Source organism: Rhinopithecus bieti, unplaced genomic scaffold, assembly GCF_001698545.2.
Source record: "Rhinopithecus bieti isolate Rb0 unplaced genomic scaffold, ASM169854v2 scaffold_4907, whole genome shotgun sequence".
NCBI lineage: Eukaryota > Metazoa > Chordata > Mammalia > Primates > Cercopithecidae > Rhinopithecus > Rhinopithecus bieti.
In genome coordinates this window covers 39,021-59,749 of record NW_016804501.1, presented here as the reverse complement: position 1 = coordinate 59,749, position 20,729 = coordinate 39,021, and the positions used below count along the sequence as shown (strand labels likewise).

Sequence of the window (20,729 nt, the reverse complement as noted above, 5' to 3'; positions counted from 1 at the left end):
GGCCTCCTTGTCCTCCGTTTCTGGGCAGTTCTCAAGCAGGCAGTTACCAAGGGAACAGGCATGATTACCTGCAGGCAGCTAAGAGCAAGCCAAATGGGGCCAACAGGTCAGCACAGGGGCCCCGGTCAGTAACCGATGCTCCAGAAAGGGGCTGGGACAGACATCTGTCATCAGCAGTGGGCAACTTCCTTGCTGAAGGAGGAGTGACTGTTGGAGGAAAAGTCCCAAAGGCCGAGCCAAGAACCATGTCCTTATGTTGAACTTTGTTCACCGTAATGTGAAAAACACATGCCTGGGTGGAGATTTAAAATGCTAATGAGACATGCAATGTATGTACCAGCATGGACAGTGATGGCGTCTGCAGGCCCAGTATCCCACCCACAACATGCTTAGTTCCCGCTCCTTCAGGAATAATCACGTGAGACTCCCATCAAAAGAATTTCCCAGTGCCCCTCTCGCTGTCTCATTCCGGAGCAGCCTTCCCTGACCCAGCTATTGGAGCTCACTTTCGCTTCGCAATAAACTTCTCCGCCCACTCTTACTTTGGACTTGCTCCCAAATTATTTCTTGCACTGATGTCAAGAACCTGAACAGGCCCACCCACAGCATCCCTGGCCAATGGGAGGCCTCAGCAGGACACGGCGGGAGGGAGAGGTGGGGAGGCCACAGCCTGGTGCTTTTCTGTCTCGCCGCCTCCAGTGTGTCTGGCTTCTCCGGGAGCGCCTGCCGTTACTGAAGTCCCAACTTTGCCTCTTTCTTTCTCCCTTCAACCCAAGACAAAGAGTGGTGTGCTGGCTTCCTGCTGTTGCTAAATTCTGGGCTGCTGCATGCCCCTGGGTTTGGCTTCCGTGTTCTTCCACCAGTTCTCTGCATTACATAACGTCCCTGTGAAATGTCTTGAGTCAGTTCTGTCTCTGGACTAGACCACGCCTGCAACAGTATCTGTTCTACTGGGACAGGAGGTTCCTGAGAACACACTAGTGCTGCTGTGCTCCACAGGGCTGCTGCTCCCAGGTAAGTGCACAGGAGAGCTGTTGCCACAACCCTCTCAACGTCCAACAGAACTTCGCTGTGCGTGCGGTGATTTATTTTCCTTCCGCACCAACTTAGTTGGCCTTTATGCCACAGAGATGAGCAGCCTAGGACGCTAACGAGGCCATGGCTCCAGCAGACCCTGACAGTGAAGCTGTGGTCCCTGGTTAGTGGTCACTGCCTGCCACTTAGGATCTCCCTTCATTCCTCCAGGGAGCCAAGGTGCATGTTCATGCCGTAGAGAGACCCACGCTTTTCATGCAACACGGCCCTAAATTCAGGCCCACTCCCTGGCCTGGGGCTCAGCTGGAGACACAGGAACCTGGTCCTGGCTGCAGGAAGCACCACCCGTGGGTCCAGGGAGGGGTGTTGTGCTTGTCACTGTATTTCAAGGGCTATGAAGGTGTCGCAGTCAGTCATTCTGCTCTTTGTGACTTCACCCTATGTACTAACGTTAGAATTGCCACTTCTGAAAAGGATGTGACTCACTCCATTAAAAAAAAAAAAAACAGTAAAGTTTTTTCTTTCAGGAGCCTGCTGCCTGAGGGAACCCTGTACAGTTCTGGCGTCAAAAGTGGAGCCTCAGGCCAAGTGATTAGGAACAGGAAGAGATTCTGGGCAGAAATGATGGACGCATTTATAAAGGAGATTCTGTTCGTTCCATGTCTGGAGGATGAAAATGCAGAATGTCAACTCACACAGAGCATACACTCTGTGCCTGCCCTGTTCAGGTTAAATCCACACCAAAGCTCATTCTGCAAAAAACAAAATGGAGATACAGAGTGAATAATCAGCTCCCTGCACCCCACGCTTCGTAAACCCCGACACTATCCCTCTCACTCCCAAGTCCGTGCCGCGAGCGCTACCTGACCCTGCCTGACCCTGCCGTAGAAGCAGGGCTCCCGGCTGTTAATTTCCAGCAGGAAATTCAACAGCTCATCAAACCCATGGTTGCCTTGGCCTGGCCGGAAAAGACTCTTCTCCCGCAGGAGAAAGAGTGAAGGATTATCAGATTCTAAGAGTCTTGGGAGGTCGCTTTGTTCAGGAAGTCACCTCCGGCGTGGGGGTCCCTCCTCCCACATCTATTCCTGGAACCCCAGGTTGGCTAGGGGCCCGAGGGGGCTTCGCTTGAGGTAAGGAGACCCCCCAACACTGTTTTTTTGGGGTGGGCCACACCCTTCTGGGGCTACATTGGACCCCGACCGTCTGCTTCCCTCTGAAGGGCCCCGGTTCTCGCTGCTTACGGCGAAGGAGACCTGTGAGCCAAGGGAGGCTCCCCGTTGTGATTAGGCTTCCATGGCCAACAACCCAGGTCCTTGTCACAGACGCTGGTATTTTGTTGTCCTGCTGGTTTGATGCCAGCATCCACTGGACAAATCAATGGTCAAAGGGAGGCAGGGAGTAGAGAGAGGGCACCGTGCATTCTGCAAGTGAGTCCAGAGCCCCAAAGACAGGCAGTTCCATTCAAACAGACAACTCACTTGCTGATGTCCAGGTGAGTTGTCTAGGCAGCGTTGCAAAAGTTCCCCAAACCCTTGTGTATGTGCACATTTGGAGCCTGTGAGTGGATCTGCTCCAATGATTAGCCAAGATGGGAACATGGGGCTGAACCTCCACCTCCCCTCCCAGCCAAGTTTTCAGCTTCTACACAGGTTCCTGGGCGGAGGGGCCAATTCTACCGAAATCAGGCCCAGGAGAACTGTCCGGGGCATGTTGTTAAAACAGAAATCCTGCAGGTGCTGCCCCAACTCATTCCGTCCAGGCCTTCCAAGGTTAGTGCCCTGGAAAAAAGAACTCAGCTCCAGGCCCGGCCCCACTAGAGAGAGGCCAGGACACTCCCAGGACAGTGCTGGGGAGGGCAGGAGCTGGGGCTCCGGTGAGGTGGGTTCCAGGCTGAGGGAAGGAGTCCTGGAGGGAACCAGGTGAGGAGAGGAGGAGACCACAATGGAGAGCAGGTGTCTTCGGAGGACCTGGGGTCACCGGATGGCTTGCACTGTGCTGGGACTCCGGAGCCTGGCAGGACTGCCTCTGGGGTCCAGGGGAGCCTGACCCTTCCCAGGATCTCAGGATCTGGGCCATCCATGGGGAGGACAAAGACGGGGGCCCACTGCTCACCCGGAGATGTGGGATTGAGGAAGGGGCTGTCAGCTCATGGACACCTCCCTGCTTCTCACACTGGCTCCACTGAGCCCCCGGATCCTTCCTGCACTGCCATGGGCCCTGCAGGCATCTTTCCTGGCCAGGAGACCCTCAGCAGTGAGTCCACTTCTCAGAGCAAACATCCAGGTAACCCCTGTGTGGTGGCCGCCAGCCTCCCTGTCCCCTGAGCAGCCAGGTGGGTGCTCCGAGTCCAGAGTCCTGTCCATACCCCTTCCTCTGTTCCCATCGGTCAGCCACCTGGGCCACACAGCCTTAAGTGAGCCGATGCTGCAGGCACTGGCCCTTTGGGACACGCACCAGGGGTGAGGGTAGGTCGCAGCGCCAGCAGTTGGCGCCCAGGGCTCCTGGCTGTGGTGAGGGTCTGGTCTAGCCACCACCAGCTCCCAGGGTGCCTGCTCTGACCCGGGCTGAGTTCAGGAAGGGGCCTCTTCCAGGTCCTCCCCTAGAAGGGGTGGGCACCTTCCCATTTCAACAGTCCCGAGAGGGCACCTTTTCCTTCTGTGCACACTTGCTGGTGGCAGCCCAGGCCCCATGTGCCCGACAGGCCATGCTGTCACTCCAGGGCCTGTCCCCTCTGTGTTCAGTCAGTGGCCACGTCCTGCTGTCCATGCTGCACACAGGACCCCAGGTTTTGCTGCTCTGTGTCTCCCCAGCCTCATCCCCAGCCCCAACCTCAAAGGCCTCACACTTGGGAACCTTGAGAGCTGAGCCTCCAACGCTCTGTGGATCCTCTGCCTGATCGGGGGGTCGCCTCTGCCACAGGGACGCATGGCCCAGAGCAGTCTCTCCCTGGTGGGCTGGCCTCCTGCCCCAGAAAGCAGGCCAGACCCATGGCTTGAGATAGGACACTTTCCAAAATTAAATTCCTCTGCCAGAGGCGTCTCGCTCAGACAGTGAGCTCGCATAATTGCTCGTTTTGGGATCTGATCAGATATTTCCTTGGCAAGAGCCTGTGGATATAATGTTAATAGAAAAAAATTGTATTTGGCATTTTTGTGCTCTTCCCTTCCAAAAGCTCTGAGCCTCGGCGCTTATTGGTTTCCTGCGGCAGATTCATTTTGCATTTCCTCCTTATTACTGGGCTTAGTGGAACCCGAGCTGTTCGAGGAGGCAGAGATGATCGTTTTCCACCTCCGTGCTGGGCAGTTCATCAACAGGGTGCAAATGACAGAGGCTGGGTGGGGAGTGGCAGACTCGGAGGCAGAGGGCAGGCTGGAGACCAAGTGAGGGAGCCCAGTGGCCATCAGAGCCAGCGTGAACAGGAGCTGTGGGTCACAGCTCTGTGGTCCCAGCCAATCACCGCCAGGGTCCAGAGTTGCCAAAACTTCCATTTGTTCAAGAACATCTTGGCGCCGCATTCCCAGTTGAGGCCCCTGAAGTCTGCAGATGGCCCTCGGTGGGACCCGCTGCCCTCCAGGCCCTGTCCTGCTCCCCCGACCTCACTCCACCCACCCTAAGATGACTGGGGCCCTCCATCTGTCCAGGCTCCCTTCCCTGATATTTTTGAGCTGGGCTCCCAGTGGAGTCTCCCCTGGGCACAGAGCGGGCTGGAGAAAGAGGCTGAGGTCAGGGCGTTTATTCCTCATGCCCTCCCTGCATGGGGCTGCGCTGCTGGCAAGAGCTGGGACCCTCAGTCTCCAGGCCCAGCTTCTGTGGAGCACCCCGCATGGCCTCCCTGGGACCCCCAGTCTCCAGGCCCAGCTTCTGTGGAGCGTCCCGCATGGCCTCCCTGGGACCCTGCAGCGTGGCTCCTGCCCTGCTCCTCAGGCCAGAGGTGGTGACGACAGCCACTGCAGCCCCTCCTCTCCGAGTTCCACGCCACATTTGCTTGCCCAGCCAGCGCCTCTGCAAGGCACCCTTCTGTGAAGGGTTGAGTGAACTCTGGTTCCTGCCAGGGCCCCAACTGATGGAGCCTAGAATGAAAAAGATACCACAAGCCTCTGAACCCTCCCCATCCCAACGAGAAAACAGCCTCCCACTCAATTCATTCAAACAAACAGCCTCTGTGCCTGGACTGACCCTGCTTTTGAACCCAGCCCAAGGTCAGGCAGCTCCCCCTTCCCTGTTTCTCATGGCTGGGACGTGGCATGAGAGCTGTGGCCTGTCCTGGGGCTGACAGGGGTCAGCCAGGGCTGAAGTGTCACAGATAGTGAGGACTGGGGTACTGGGAGGAGGGACCTGGGAGAGGCTGGTCCTGGGAACTATGTCAAGGAGGACGGTGGTCATCAGGGAGCATGTGAGGGAGAAGAGGAGGCGCCTTCTCCAGAGGAGGGAAGCTTGGTGCAGGCAGCTGCTCCATTCCCTTGGAGCTTGGGCTGGGCTGTGACCCTCCGGGTGGGAAAGAAGCAGCCACCCGGGGAGACTCCAGCTCAGGGCAGGGGCGTTTGCCCAGCCAGCCACTGCCTGTGGGCCTTGTTCATAGGAGACATTGTGGTGCAGCCAGCACATGCGCTGGACTGCTCTTCTCTGGGGGCCGGGAGAGCCCAGGTGGATGTCATGGTCCCAGACAGCCCTGCTCAGCTGAGAGGGACACCTGCCATCCAGGAGTAGGGGGGTTCTCTTCCTCGACACGGAACCTACACATGGCTTCGCTGGTTGTGAAAGTGATACAAGCTTCCTGTGAAAGAAAAGCAGGAAAGTAAGCAGCGCTAAGGCATTTCCATGAAGTGGAAGGCGTGTTTGGGTCAGCGTGTCCCTCCATGCCCCACACTTCAGGCATTCCGTTCGTGTTTTTACAGCTTTCACATTTCCTACATATTAATGCCATGCATGTATTTGGAAACAAAATGGATCCTAATACACAAAAGGTCCTCTTTAAAATTACTTAACATTGTGGTGTGCGCGTTTTCGCAGTGACTGTGGACCTACTGTGTGGCATTTCACTGTGTAGGTTCCCACCCCTGGCCCTGTAAAGGGGCTGGGTCTGTTGTCACTGCTCCTCCAGCATAAAGCTTCGAACAGTGCTGATCAAATGTCCCTGATCAGGGAGTAGGGGAGAGGTGGAGGCAGGGACAGCTCCCACAGGGATGCGAGGGTAGGGGAAGTGCGCAGAGGGAGTGTCAGGGCTGACGATCTTAGTGGGAGAAGCTAAGCCCTGCATGCTTTGGGGGCTTGGCCCTAGTCACAGGTCCTGTGAGTCTGTCCTTGTAGGCATTTCTTCATGGAGCAAACATCTCCAAATGTGAAAGCCTTTTGGCACATTTCACCAAACTGCCCCCAGAAGCTTCGAACAGTGGACACTTACCAGCCCCCAGAGGGGTCCTGAGACACCATCCCCCAGACCCTCATTGGCATCAGCTATTGCAGTTCGTTTCCGTCTTTTCTGACCCAATGAACATGAAGTATTTTCATTTTGTTTGTGTATCTTGGATAATTAGTGATGTTGCTTCCATTGCGGCTCCATTGTTTTTGTGTGTCTTCTTTCTTGAACTTTTTATTCATGCCAATCCTTTGTATACAGATCTCTTTTTTCATATTGATTTGAATATGCTCTTTACATACTAAGGATACAAACTTGTTGTTTGTCATGTCTTCAAATGCTTTCCTCCAATTCACTTGCCTTACAAAGTCATGATGATGCATTCTGCATTCAGAGATTTTAAAATCTATGCAATTCCATAACCTATCTTTTGCTTATTTTCCATGCACATTGCACCTAAGTTATTTCTTACCTTCAAGATTTTAAATTATTTTTCTACAGTTTCCTCAAAATCAAACAAAATTTACAACAAAATTAAAGCAATAACTTAAAAATTATTTTAAGTGGCAGAAAAAAGAATACATTCTAGTAGAAATTTCAAAGAATTTGCCAAAGCCCGTGTATTTGAGGACCTGCCATTTGCCAGGCACTGTGATCAAGGCTGGGAATATAATGAAAAATTCTGCTTCCTTAGAGCTCATAGCTAGGAGGCATCCACAAATTATCACATGGATCGGTATAAAACTAGCCCTGGGAACAGAAAATCCCACAAAGAACAGTGGAGAATCACCCCCTGAGAATTCTCAAATTTTCACAGAGATTAATGTAAATGACCGCTGAGATAAATGTTGTGAAGGTGAAGTGTATGAGCAGTGGTGGCCTGTGCTGCCCATGGCACTCCCTGTTTAAGCTTCCCCAGAGGGAGTGATGTTGAGCTGTGATTTTGCATGAGTGGAGGTTCACTCATTTAAATGAGTGATTTTAAATAAGTGGAAGCACTGAGATCACGAGGAGGGAGAGGTCCTGAGGAGGAAGGGAGGAGAGTTCACATGCCAGTTCAAAGACACCTCCCAGCTCGCGGACACCTCTCGGCTTGAGGACACCTCCCAGTTCGCTCCGCTCCCTCCTGCTCTGCTCCCTCCTAGTCTCATCGTCTGGAGGTAGCTACAGTTGGAATCTGGTGTGTATCCTTCTAAAACATCTCGTGTGCACCTTTAAACATAAATTTATAATGTTAATAATGGAAAAATAGAGTGACTGTGTGTATATATTTATGTTTGCTGTCTGCTTATGAAAAATTTCAAAAATGTACAGAAAGGTAGAGGATACATAAAACTCTCACATACCCATTGCCTGACATCAACAACCACAAACATTTTACTTCCCCCAGAGTCAGAGTCCCACAGGTAACAAGTGACTCTAAATGGGACAGGGAAGAAGTGGATGCAGGAATGGCTCCCACAGGCGTGGGTGGGCAGAGGAAGTCTGCAGGGCCAGTGCAGCATTTCAGGGCTGGGATCTTAGCAGGGTCTCAGCAGTGTAGCTAAGACCACTGCGTCTCCATGGCCGGGGAGGGGGGTGGTTACTCACCCAGCGGGGCAGCAGCTGGCTCTGCATGAGGGGCTGCCAGACAAGAACTGTAGTCCAGCAAGCAGGGGTAGGGGAGCAGGTGTTCTGAGCACAGCCCCTCACCTCTGGTTGAGCCAAAGGTCTCCAGAGGACACAGAGTCCCTTTACTACTGGATATTAAGGTCAGCCTCCAGGCACAGGACTGGGTAGAGAGCACTGAGAGAGATGTATGTGGAGGGAAAGGGAAGCTTGCAGCACGGTTGAGTGCTTTAAAGCAAATTGCACACCCCATGTCCTCACATTCCTAAATCCTTCAATAGGCATCCGAATAAGGAATCTCTTCTCCCGTGACTACCGTTCTACACTCATGCTTTGCAAAACGAACAACTTCTTCATTTAATCAAACACTGCAGTGGGCTCAAGGTTTGTGTCCCCACAAAATGCATATGTCGAAACCTAATCACCCACATAATGGATTAGGAGGGGAGGCCTTTGGGAGGTGATTAGGTCCTGAGGATGGAGCCCTCATGAATGGATTAGTGCCCATATCCATGGGCTCCAGAGAGCTGCCTTGCTGCTTCCACCATGTGAGGTGTGAAGACCACCATCTACGAACCAAGAAGTGGGCCTTGTGAGACCCTGAATCTGCAGGAGCCTTGATTTTGGACTCACTAGACTGTGAGAAATCAATGTTGTTTATAAGCCACCCTGTCTAAGGCATTTTGTTACAGCAGCCTGAACTGACTAAGACAAACACTTAGTCTATACTCAAATTCCCTTTGCCGGAGGTGTTTGAAACAGAGCGACTCCATCTTGAACAGGGACTGAGTAAAATGAGGCTGAGACCCTCTGGGCTACATTTCCAGGAAGCTATGCATTCTTACTCACAGGATGAGACAGGAGGTGGACAGAATTGGTATCACAAGATACAGGTCAAAAAGGCCCTGCTGATAAAACAGGATGTGGTAAAGAAGCCGGCCAAAACTCACCAAATCCGAGCTGGTGACGAAAGTGACCTCTGGTGGTCCTCACTACTTGTTAAATGCTAATTCTAATACATCAGGTGCTAAAAGTCATTCCCACCAGCGTCATGACAGTTTACAAATGCAACGTTACCCTATATGGTCTCCGAGGGGGAGAAACCCTCAGTTCTGGGAAATCCCCATCCCTTTCCCAGAAAACTCATGAATAATCCATCCCTTGTTTAGCAAGTACGGAAGAAATAACCACAAAAACAGGCAACGAGCAGCCCTTGGAGCTGTTCGGTCTACGGGGTAGCCATTCTTTTCTTTCTTTACTTCGCTCATAAACTTGCTTTCATTTTACTCTACCAACTTGCCTGGAATTCTTTCTTGTGTGAGGTCCAAGAACCCTCTCTTGGGGTCTGGATCAGGGCCCCTTTCCGGTAATATCTTGATTATTGAAAAAACTGAATTTTAGTAGCTGATTTATTTGAATCCAGATCCAAGCAAATTCTATACGTCGTGTCAGAAAGCTCTATCTGTTAAGTCTCTTGAAATCTAGAATTGTCTCTTTCTGCCCCCACCTCCAGCTCCATTTCACAGATCTCCTACCTCATGCTGTCTTTTTGAGGAAAGCAAGTCCCATTAGATATTCACATTAGGATCTGCCCGATGGCTTCCGGGGCTGTTTAACTTGTTTCCCTGCCTCACATGTTGCTGCAGGCTTGAAATTAAATGCCAGGGCTGATGAGATCCAGGTTTGCTCTGTGCACGGATACCTGGTAGGTGAAGCTGTATTCTTTGTACTGCAGCATATCAGGAGACACATAATGATTAAATCTCACCTTTTATGATGCCGAGACTGATCAGTGAATTCAGATGGCAACAATGATTCATTCACTGCAAGCTTCTCTATCGATCTTCCACTTAAGAGTTTTACCATCTATTGATGACATTAACCTAGAAAATTTTTAATAAGATGTTGGAACTTCTAATTCTCTTCCTCCTTCTGAAATTATTTGCTTGAGTGCTTCTGTTTAGAAGAGCCATCCCTTATCCACTAAGGCTATGATTTATCATGAAATACAATTAATACCAGGAAGCCAGGATAAATGCTTAGTTTTCCACTTTGTTTATCAATTTTCAGCATAATGGACTGGCATCCTAGCAACCTCCAGAAGTGTGCAATAAGTTTTGTTGTATATATCTCGTCTGTATCACCCCTTATACACATTCTTTTACTCATAGCTTGTTTTTAATTGAAGTGAATCTCACATAACATAAAATTAATCCTTTTAAAGTGTACAATTCAGTGCCATTCAGTACATTCACACTGTTGTGCGATAGTCACCTCCAAAACATTTTCATTCCTTTTGTCCTCCCTCCTCCACAGCCCATGGCAGCCACTTATCTGCTGTCTCTGGATTTAGCTATTCTGGATATTTTTAACATAAATGAAATCATGCAATATATGATCTTTTGTTCCTGGCTTCTTTCACTTAGGGATATTCTGAAGGCCCATCCATGCTGTCACATGTGTGAGTGCTTCATTCCCTGTTAAAGCTGAAAAATGTTCCATTGCATGGACAGACCACATTTTGTTTATTCATTGATTGGCCATTTGTGCCGTTTCCAACTTCTGGCTGTTGTGAATAGTGCTGTTAGGAACATTCATCTACAAGTATCTGTTCTTTTGGGCATAGACTTAGGGGTGAAATTTCTGGTTCAGATGGTAATTCTATGTTTAGCTTTTTGAGGAAGTGCTGAACCATTTTCCACAGGGCCATTTTACATACACATTGTACATACGGTGATGCGTGACAGTTCTGCTTCCCCCACATCCTGACCCACTTCTTACCTTTATCGCTATTATTATTACTGCTATGTTACCATCCTACGGGGTGTGATGTGCTTCCTCATTGAGGTTTTGATTTGCATTTCCCTAATGACCCCAGATGTTATAATCATCTTTTCATGTGCTTGCCAGCCATCTATATATCTTCTTTGGAGAAATATCCAAGTTGTTCGCCTGTTTTTAAATTCTGTTTTAATTGGGTTGTCTTTTTGTTATTAAGTTGCATCAGTTCTTTGTACATTTTGAATTCTAGGTCCTTAGCAGTTATATAAACTGGAAATATTTTCTCTTATTCTGTAGGTTGCCTTTTCATTTTGTTGACAGTGTTCTTTGATACACAAAAGTTTAATTTTGCTAAAGTCAACTTTATCTATTTTTTTCTTTTGTTGCTTACGCAATTGGTGTCAAAGCTAAAAGTCCATTACCAAATCCAAAGTCATGAAGTCATTACCCCTTTCTTCTAAGAGTTTTATACTTTTAGTTCTTACGTTTAGGTCTTTGATCCACTTTATGTTAATTTTTGTATATGGAGTGGGATAGGTCTAATCTCATTCTTTGCAGGTGAATATCCTGGTTTCCCAGCAACATTTGTTGAAGAGATTATTCTCACCCTGTTGAATCCTCTTTGCACCCTTGTCAGTCATTTGACTGTGGATGCACAGGCCTGTTTCTGGACTCTCTATTGCATCAGTCTATCCTTATGCCAGAACCACACTGTTTTGATGACTGCAGCACGGTAATATGTTTTGAAATGAAAAAAAAAAAAAGTGAGTCCTCCAACCTGGTTAGTTTTAAAGATTATTTTAGTTATTTGCCATAACTTGCAATTCATATGAATTCTAATATCTGATTTGCCATTTCTACAAAAAAAGGAAAAAAAGAGAAAAAAAGAAAAAAATCCACTGAGATTGTGATTCAGATATAGCTCTGAATCTGTAGATTGCTTTGGGAAGTTTTGATGTCTTAACAATATTAAATCTTCTAAGACATTAACACAGGGTGTGTTTCCATTTATTTAGGTCTTCTTTAATTTCTCTCATTAATGTTTTGTTTTCAGAGTGCAAATCTTACACCTCCTCAATTAAATTTATTACTAGATATTTTATTCTTTTTGGTGTCATTGTGAATTGAATTGTTTTCTTAATTTCATTTTAGGAATTTTCGTTGCTAATGTGTAAGAATACAACGGATTTTTGTGTGTTGATTTTGTATCTTGCAACTCTTAAATTCTATTATGTTTAGTAGTTTTTTGTGTGTGAATTCTTTAGGGTTTTCTATGTACAAGATCAAGTCATCTAGGAATGTAGTTCTACATCTTCATTTCCAATTTGTATGTCTTTTATTTTGTTTTCCTGATTAATTGTTATGATTAGAAATTTCAGCACAATGTTGAATGGAGGTGGCAAAAGTGAGCATGTTTTGTTCTTGAATTTAGCTGGGAAGGCTTCATTCCTTCAACATTGAGTACAACATTAGCAGTAAGTTTTCCTAAATGCTTTTGTTATGTTGAAGAAGTTGCCTTCCATTTCTTGTTTGTCGAGTTGGTTTTTTGTTTGGTTGGCTTTTGTTTTGTTTTTTAAATCATAAGAGGCTGTTGAGTTTTGTCAAATGCTTTTTCTACATTAATTGAGACAATTGTAATATTTTCCTTAATTCTACTAATTTTGTGTGTTACATTAAAATAACTGTTGTATGTTTAACCATCCTTGTGTTCCTGGGATAAATCCCACTTGGTTGGTTATGTTGTATAATTATTTTACCACGCTGCTGTATTACATTTTCTAGTATTTTGTCAAGGATTTAATAATCATAAGGGATACTAATCTGTAATTTTTTCTTGTGATGTCTGCCTTTGGTATCAGGATAATGCTGGCCTCATAAAAAGAGTTAGGAAGTATTTCTTCCTCTCTATTTTTTTTTTTTTTTTTTTGGAAGAGTTTGATAATTTTGGGTGTTTGTTTAAATGTTTGTGCTGTTTACCAGCAAAGCCACTTTGCCCTCTAGTCTTCTTTGGTGGGAGGTTCTGATTATAATTCAGTCTCTTTCTTTGTTATAAGTCTGTTCAAATTTCTATTTCTCCTTGAGTCAGTTACCGTAGTTTGCGCTTTACCAGGAATTTGTTTCTGAATTTGTTGGCATACAATTGCTCATAGTATTCTCTTATAATCCTTTTATTTCTGCAAGGTAGGTAATAATGGCCACGTGTTCATTTCTGACTCTGAGTCATGGCTTTTGATGTACCCTGAGTCTTCTAATCCATTGCAGTCATTATTCTTTCTGAGTTGTGTTAACACATCCCTGTTCAGCAAGAGCATCAGGCTGGCTCCTGTGTCTGGGCAATACCACTTCATGAGTCCATGGCAGCATCTTTGATCTGTGAGACACCGAGATGACCCAGTGTACTAGTCCATTCTCACACTGCTATAAAGACATTCCTGGTAATTTATAAAGAAAAGAGATGTAATTGTCTCATGGTTCTGCAGGCTATACAGGCTTCTGCTTCTAGGAAGGCTGTAGGAAACTTACACTCATGGCAGGAGGCGAATGGGAAACAGGCACAGTTTTCACATGGCCAGCAGGAGAGAGAGAGAGCAAAGCGGGAGGTGTTTCAAACAACTAGATCTCATGAGAACTTTATCACAAGACAGCACTAGGGGGAAGGTGCTAAACCATTAGAAACCACCTCCGTGATCCAATAACCTCCCACCAGGCCCCACCTCCAACACTAGGGATTAACAATTCAACATGAGATTTGGGTGGGAACACAGGGCCATACCATATCACCCAGGCACATCTTGAATATTTCCTACTAAGGACCTGGAATCAGTTATTCAAATGGTTCGGGATCCTCCAGATCGATATCTTATGTGTCTATAATTCCCTTGACCTGGAGTGCTCTCCTTCGTACAGTTCATATTTATTCTTCAGGTCTTCATTTAGATGTCCTTCTTGGATGCCTCCCTTGTGCCCCACAGACTTTATCCAGCCCCTCTTGACAGTATTTTGCCTTGGTGGTATTGTTTTCAGCGGTTGGCCATTATTTGTTTAGAGTCTGGGCCTGCTAATATTAAGGGTGATTTGAGCCTGGGGCTTTCAGGGGATGCCACGTGGGGCCCAGCAATGAATACAGCAGAGCAGAAGGCAGAGCCCCCAGGGCAGAGACTGAGGTCTTGATGACACTGCTGGGCCCTGGTGCTGGCTGTCAGTACTCCTGAGGCTTTCCCCGCAATGCTGGGGGAATTACAACAAAAAAACTTTCGGTTTAAACCATCAAGAACCAGGTTTTAGTCGCTTGCAACCAAAAGCCCTTAGTTATAAAATATCTTCTCCAAACTTTTTAGGATTGTCTCTCCACTGCCTGTCACCATGGCAACCCACAGTTATAATGAGATAGTTTCATGAATAATGGAGGTGAAGAGGTGGCCTATGGTGTTTGTCTCGCCCAAGCTTTATCTCATTTATTGCTTCAAGATTAGATTCTCCAGCTGTCATAGGCTTCTAGATGCTCAAAGTATCTGGAATGATTGGATGTTACTCCGAAGCAGTAGACCTCATCAGGGGCAATTTAAATTATATGCACAGGAGCAGTGCAGGAGGAAGCAGACGCATTCCACAGCTGTAATCTGGGAATTTCGGCCCCAGCCCAGAGAGACTGTGGTGGAGAGGAGGGGTCAAGGGGAGCGAATGAATTATAATCTTCTCTTCCTCCAGTCACGCCAGCTGGTCACCACAGTTCTCACTGACTGGTTCTTTTAATAATTTTTTTTCTACTTTTCAAAAAGAAATGGTATCTGCACCCAATTTAATGAGTTCCATAGCTACGAAAATGATATTCTCCCTCTCTCCTCCACTGTCCCTCCCCAGAGACCACCTTTCATTCTTTTAGTCATCTCTCGTGTTGTCTGTCTTCCCATCTCCAAATGAGACGCCTGTGTTTCCACCTCCTGATGCTTCCATGTGAGGCACCACCTTCGATAGGGAAGGTTGGGACCTGCTTCTCCTCTGCCTGCTCCACCCACAGGCACCCCCATCCACCCCTGCCACTGGGATTCCCTCAAATCGAGACTGGCTGCTGACATCACCGAGCTCACCTGAGCCCCGTCCACCGTGGAGCCGACAGAGACCACGGGGACTTTCCTCATCTGGATATTTCATTTTTCCCTCAAATCAGTAGCTTAAAATAACTGCTTTGTTATCATTAATTCAACCCCAATTCTCCATAAATTGACCAAGTCCGTTTTCAAGACCTTCGCTGGGATCAGCAGTGCTGACTGTTTCCCCTTCCCGAGTCCTCTGTCCTGTGCCCGTCTGGGCCAGCTCTCCCCATGCCTGCAGCTCACTGTGCTCTGTGCTCTTCCGTCATTCTGGGTGGCCTTTGCTTCTTTCCCCAGATGGACCTCCCGTTTCCTGGAAACCTCCCTCCACCTTAGAATCAGCATCCCTGATGGCAGCCCTGGGCCTGCTGGGTTTGGATTTCAGGGACAAGCTGGGCCTGCATCCCTCCATGTGGAGCAGCTGTCCACGCTGCCACCAGCCTGAGTGAGGACATCACCCTCACAGTGTCAGTGACTTGGTCTGGAGAGCCGTGTGTCCACTGCTGACCTGGGCCTCCCAGGAGAAGCTGCCCCGTGCAGTCCTGAGGTCTGTGCTATTGCCTGGGACTGCAGGTGGAGCCATCTGCACCAGAGATGGGAGCGTGGCTGCTCTGTGATGGACGTGCAGCAGAGAGCTGCAGAGAAGGCCCCTCTGTGTCATGAGTGTGGGCTCCTGCAAAGCCAGTCCCGGGCTTCCCCAGACATCAGGTGGATGAAGCTCGCAGCGGCCCTTACTTCCAAAGCTGTCCTCAAAGAGGGCGTCCATGGGCTGCGGACCAGTGACAGCCAAGGGAGGACACTATGTTCCTGGCCACCTTCTCGACCCCTTCCAAAGTCCGCCTGGCCTCACTCTTGTATGTCAGCATCTCCCTGCCTGGCAAATGAGAGAAGACATTGACGGAAGAGTTTCAATAATAATTGTCCTTTTCCCGGCAACTTTTAAAACATATTTTTCCCTCCATGAAAGCTTTAAGATAAATGGCACGTTGACCGCACCGGCTCCCGCTCCAGGGCTCTTTGTTAGGAGCGGGGCTGTTTATCAACTGCCAATCACCCCGGCCCGGCACAGCAGGGAACAGAGGCCTCTCCCCTACGATGTGCTCTGCCCAGGCTGCTCCCTTTCAGCTCAGAACGATGGAACGTGTGTTTCTGCCCCGCGTTGGGTGTGGGCTCCGTTCATTCCTACCAGCTTAGTTTCCCAGTAGCTGGGAAATACAATTTATTGTAAACCTTGCATTATTTTGTGGATAACTAACTGGAATAATGAGCAATTCATTTCCAGAGAATACACAGGCCTTCCCAAGGCTTCCAAATGTGCATAAAAACCAATACCAGTGCTTCTTCATCAGCCTACCTGCATCTCCCCTAAACCTGTTTCCTCCTCTTCAGATAATACCAGAAGACCAATTCTTTCTCTCTGTGTGTGTGTGTCTCTCCCCAGAGCCAAACCATTTGCAAATTCTGTCATCTCCAGCTCCAAGAGACATCTGGAAAAAAATGTCCCCCCGTCCATCTCCACTGCCACCGCTGTAGTCTGAGCTCCAGTCATTTCCTGCTTGGACCAATGCCGTAGACTGCAAACTCATTTCCTTCCATTCCCACCTCTCTCTGCAGTGCAGCCTGGGAGGCCTCTTGTGGGCAGAGCATGTTGCACACTGTCTTGCCTCCCCACATTACCAGTGGCCAGGGCACTTAGCAAAAGCTAGGCCCTTTCCCCTGCCTGTAAGGCACACGGAGACTGGCCCCTGCTGACCTGCTGCAGCTCTGGCCTCCTCTCTTTGCCCTCAGCCTCCTTTCTGCTCTTCATGGGGCCACACTGGTTTCTGCTGCATGACCGTTCCCTGGTGATGCCCCTGCCTGGTATGCACCTGCCCAGGTTTGCATGCCAGTGGCTCTTTGTTGGTGCCAATGTCACACCCTCCAGGAGATCTTTCCTGGCTACCTTGGCTCATAATGACCTCTCCCTAGCCACATTGTCACATGGTCTGTTCTGTTTCATCGACGGCCCTTTTGACAACCGAGGATTATGCTATTCATTTTCTCACATACTTGTATGTCTCTCCACTGGACCAGAACATAAGTTCCATGAGAGCAGAGCCATGACTTTCCTGGGGCTGTGTCCCGAGCGCCCAGGACAGAGCCTGGTACATGGGGGTGCTTAATAACAAAATGTTGAATGAAGTCACCAAATCTCCCCCTTCAGTGGCTATTGTGAGTTCAGACAAAGGAAGAAGCCTTACATGAGGCTTATAGGGTTGAGGGCACACATAATTGAGATTCTGAACTTGCATAGAATTCCAGCACTTCAGGAGTTTGAGAGCAGATCTGCACATATGCAGGGATGAACAGGGTGACCCCAAGGACTAAGCTCTCAGACTCCTTAGCAGGGGCAGGATGGGGACAGGGGTTGTGGCATGGGGAACTGTACATTGTGGTTGGAGGGCTGTCAGCTGATCACTCGTCCCATCTGGAATCCCCCAGAGTTTCCCTCTGCATTTCCCTTCCAGCTGCTGCCTCCTGCACCCTTATGGCTTATGCAGCAGCATTTACAAGTGAGTCACCCCGAGCGATTGCTGCAGTGGCCAGGGGCAGGTCAGTGACCCCAAGCGGTTGCTGCAGTGGCCAGGGGCAGGTCAGTGACCCCGAGCGGTTGCTGCAGTGGCCAGGGGCAGGTCAGTGACCCTGAGTTGCTGCTGCAAGGTGACAGGTGTAGAGGATGGTCTTCAGTGATTGCTACAGAGGAGAGGGCACTTCACTATCTAGCGTTCAGAACATGAGCCTCAAGTTTCTTTCGCCTTGTTTCCTCTTCAGGGAAAACAGACAGAGATGGAGAAGGAGACTCCTGAGGTCATCAAGAAGCACCTTGATCCAGCTTTTCTTGGAATGTTGGGGTCGATGAGCAGCAGATACGTGGCCTTTTCTGTGCTGGCCACTGGGAGCTGGGTTTCTGCCATTTACAGAAAGAGGTTCCTGACATGCAGGCCCCAGCCCAGGCTGAGCTTGAAGGGCAATGGCACACATGGCCTCCCTTCCTGTCTGCCCACCTTATTGGGGCTTGCTGCTGTGGAGCTCCAGGGGGGCCCCTTCCCTGCTGGATGGAGCAGGGAGAAATAATAGCTTCATGGCCAATACTCATTCATCATATTGCTTTGAGGATACTCTAGCTGGCACTGAGAACCTGAGCTGTGGGGTCCCGATTCTGTTCGTCAGTAGGTGTGTGACCCAGGGCAAGTTTAACCTCTTTAAATTTAAATTTCTTCATCTCTGAAGTGGGAAAATAATAGTCTCCAGGTCTGCAGATTGTTTTGAGGCTTAGGCAACGCTGTATATGAAAGCATTTAGCACAATGTTTTGCACATATTAAATACTCAACACACGGTGTCTATGTCAGTAAGCAGTTTCTCTCTTTAAACAACTGCACACACTCATACAATACATGATGGCTCAAATTCAGTAGAAGTTTATGTCTTGCCTTTACGGCAGTCCAGTGGTTCTCAGACAGGTAACTCTCTTCTATGGTGTATTTCTGAGAACCAAACCCCTGCCATGATGTGGATCACCATCTCACTGATGTCTGTGTCCTTCCAGGAGAATGGACAAGACATGATAAAGGCGGTAATCATACTTCCTTAGGCCAGAAATGGTTCCCATCCCATCTGTTGATGAGAACGCAGCTAGGTGACCACACCTCCTTGCCAGGCAGGCTGGGCAATGTGGCTTCACCATGTACCCAGGAAGGAGGCGCAGCAATTGGTGAGCACACAGCACAGCACCCACTCGTGGTGCCCGGTCAACAGGTAAGGCCAGACACAGCCAGGCAGCCTGGCAGCGCGGATAATGAAACCTGGAGTTGGTTTACCGGTGAGGAGTGGAATCTGTTTCCTGAAGAGGCTGAGAAGGCAAACAACCTCCTCTACGGGAAGACGGGAGTGAGGGGCTGACTGCCGGCGTTCCAGGACAAGAAATTCTGCCCCTCCGGGGTGCGTCCCTCTTCTTCCATTCTCATGGAAGTGGCCAGCGATGTCAGCAAGCTCACGCGGTGTTTTCCGCGGGGAGAACACTGGTCCTGGAATTGGCCTCCCTCTGGCTCCAGCAGGCCCGGCCTGGCCTCCCAGCCCCTCCGCCGGCTTCTCCTTCACCCATCAGGCTTGGTCAGTCCTTCTCCTCCAGCGACCTCAGAGTGGCAGAGCCATTGGTGCAGCTATAAACGATGGACGGCCCGGTTGTGTTGGAGGAATTGTAAACACCATTCATAATTCAGAGGGCGGACACGTACTTGGCATTTAGATGGCTGGTACCCGCAGCCTGCTGCGGGGCTGCAGGGAGGCCTGGCGGACGACGTCTTCTGCACCCTCCAGGGCCAGTGGCTCCCCCGGGATGCAGGGAGGCTCTAGTGGCCGGATGAACTCAGGGCTTCAAGGCCGGCTTTTCACAGAGTTCCATGTTTGAGAGATTAGCTTATCACCTGTTACTTAATTTTTTCTTTCCATCCACTACCTTATTTTACATAATTCAATTTTAAAACGGAAAATTTGCATCATTTTCCAAAACAAAAATCAGTATCTACTGTCCTTAACACCCAATCCCAGCGAGGAGGAGGAAGTGCATCTCTGATTGGCTTGATTTGGTCATGTGCCCACCCCTTATCCAATCACTGTGATGAGAGTGTGTGTCACTCTGATTGGCTTGATCTGGTCATGCGGTTATGTGTTATCCAATCACTGTGATGAGGATGTTTGGGACTATGATTGGCTTGATTTGGTCATGTGCCCACCTCTTATCCAATCACCATGATGAGGCGGGGCTGTATATGACTCTGATTGGCCAGCACTAGGCCACATGCTCACTGGTGATGTGAGTGGCTGGGGCAAAGTGCAGGTCCCTTTCTTCAGGGAAATCCTGATGTTGTGACAGGAGGAAGAGGAGGGACATGTCACATAACATCTCCCATGGTTCTGTTCTCTAAATGCCCTTCTTTCTCCCACACTGCTGAGCAGGGCTGTTGAGGCCTGGAAGGAACTGCTGGTGAAAAGTGTGGGACTGAGCCCCTGTGCTCCCCAGGTGGACCCTGGTGAGCCCCTGTGTGTGAACACGTGCCCGGGCTGAGCCTCTGAGAGTGAGCCCCTGTGTGTGAACACGCACCCGGGGTGAGCCCTGAGGGTGAGCCCCTGTGTGTCAATACTTTCCCGGGGTGAGCCCTGAGAGTGAGCCCCTGTGTGTGAACACCTGCCCGGGGTGAGCCCTGAGAGTGAGTCCCTGGGTGTCAACACCTGCCTGGGCTGAGGCCCTGAGAGTGAGCCCCTGTGTGTGAACACCTGCCTGGAATGGGCACCTGTCCAGCATGGGCATCTGAATGTGGGCATCTGAGTATGAACAGCATTACCACACCACGCTCTCTGAGGAATTCTCACTGTGAAGTTCCTGGTAATAAAAGTCAATCAAAACTCCATGTCCTATCATCCCAGCTCCCTTCACATTCCACATCTTCTTTCTGGTCTTAAAACAGGAATTAAAAGAAATTAAGAATGTGTAAGCAGAAACTCAGTTGAATGTAAGAAAACCCAATTCCCCCTGAGAAAGAGAAAGAGCTGGAGTCCTTTAAAAATTAACTGCCTGTGGCTGGGCGCGGTGGCTCACGCCTGTAATCCCAGCACTTTGGGAGGCCGAGGTGGGCGAATCACGAGGTCAGGAGATCAAGACCATTCTGGCTAACACGGTGAAACTCCGTCTCTACAAAAAAATAGCAAAAATTAAGCCTGTGTGTGGCAGGGCACCTGTAGTCCCCCAGCACTCGGAGCTGAGCAGGAGAATGGCATTGACCCGGGAGTGGGAGCTTGCAGTGAAGCTGAGATCTGCGC

General features: G+C 49.2%; 1 long non-coding RNA gene across 1 annotated transcript; it reads left to right on the top strand.

The window, feature by feature from the left end:
- The first annotated feature begins 695 nt into the window (after nucleotides 1-695).
- On the top strand, nucleotides 696-20,441 carry LOC108527499 (uncharacterized). The gene is made up of 3 exons (XR_001884831.1): nucleotides 696-1,014; nucleotides 1,563-2,165; nucleotides 17,683-20,441. It is a non-coding gene; the product is annotated as an uncharacterized LOC108527499 (long non-coding RNA).
- Nucleotides 20,442-20,729: the final 288 nt, after the last annotated feature.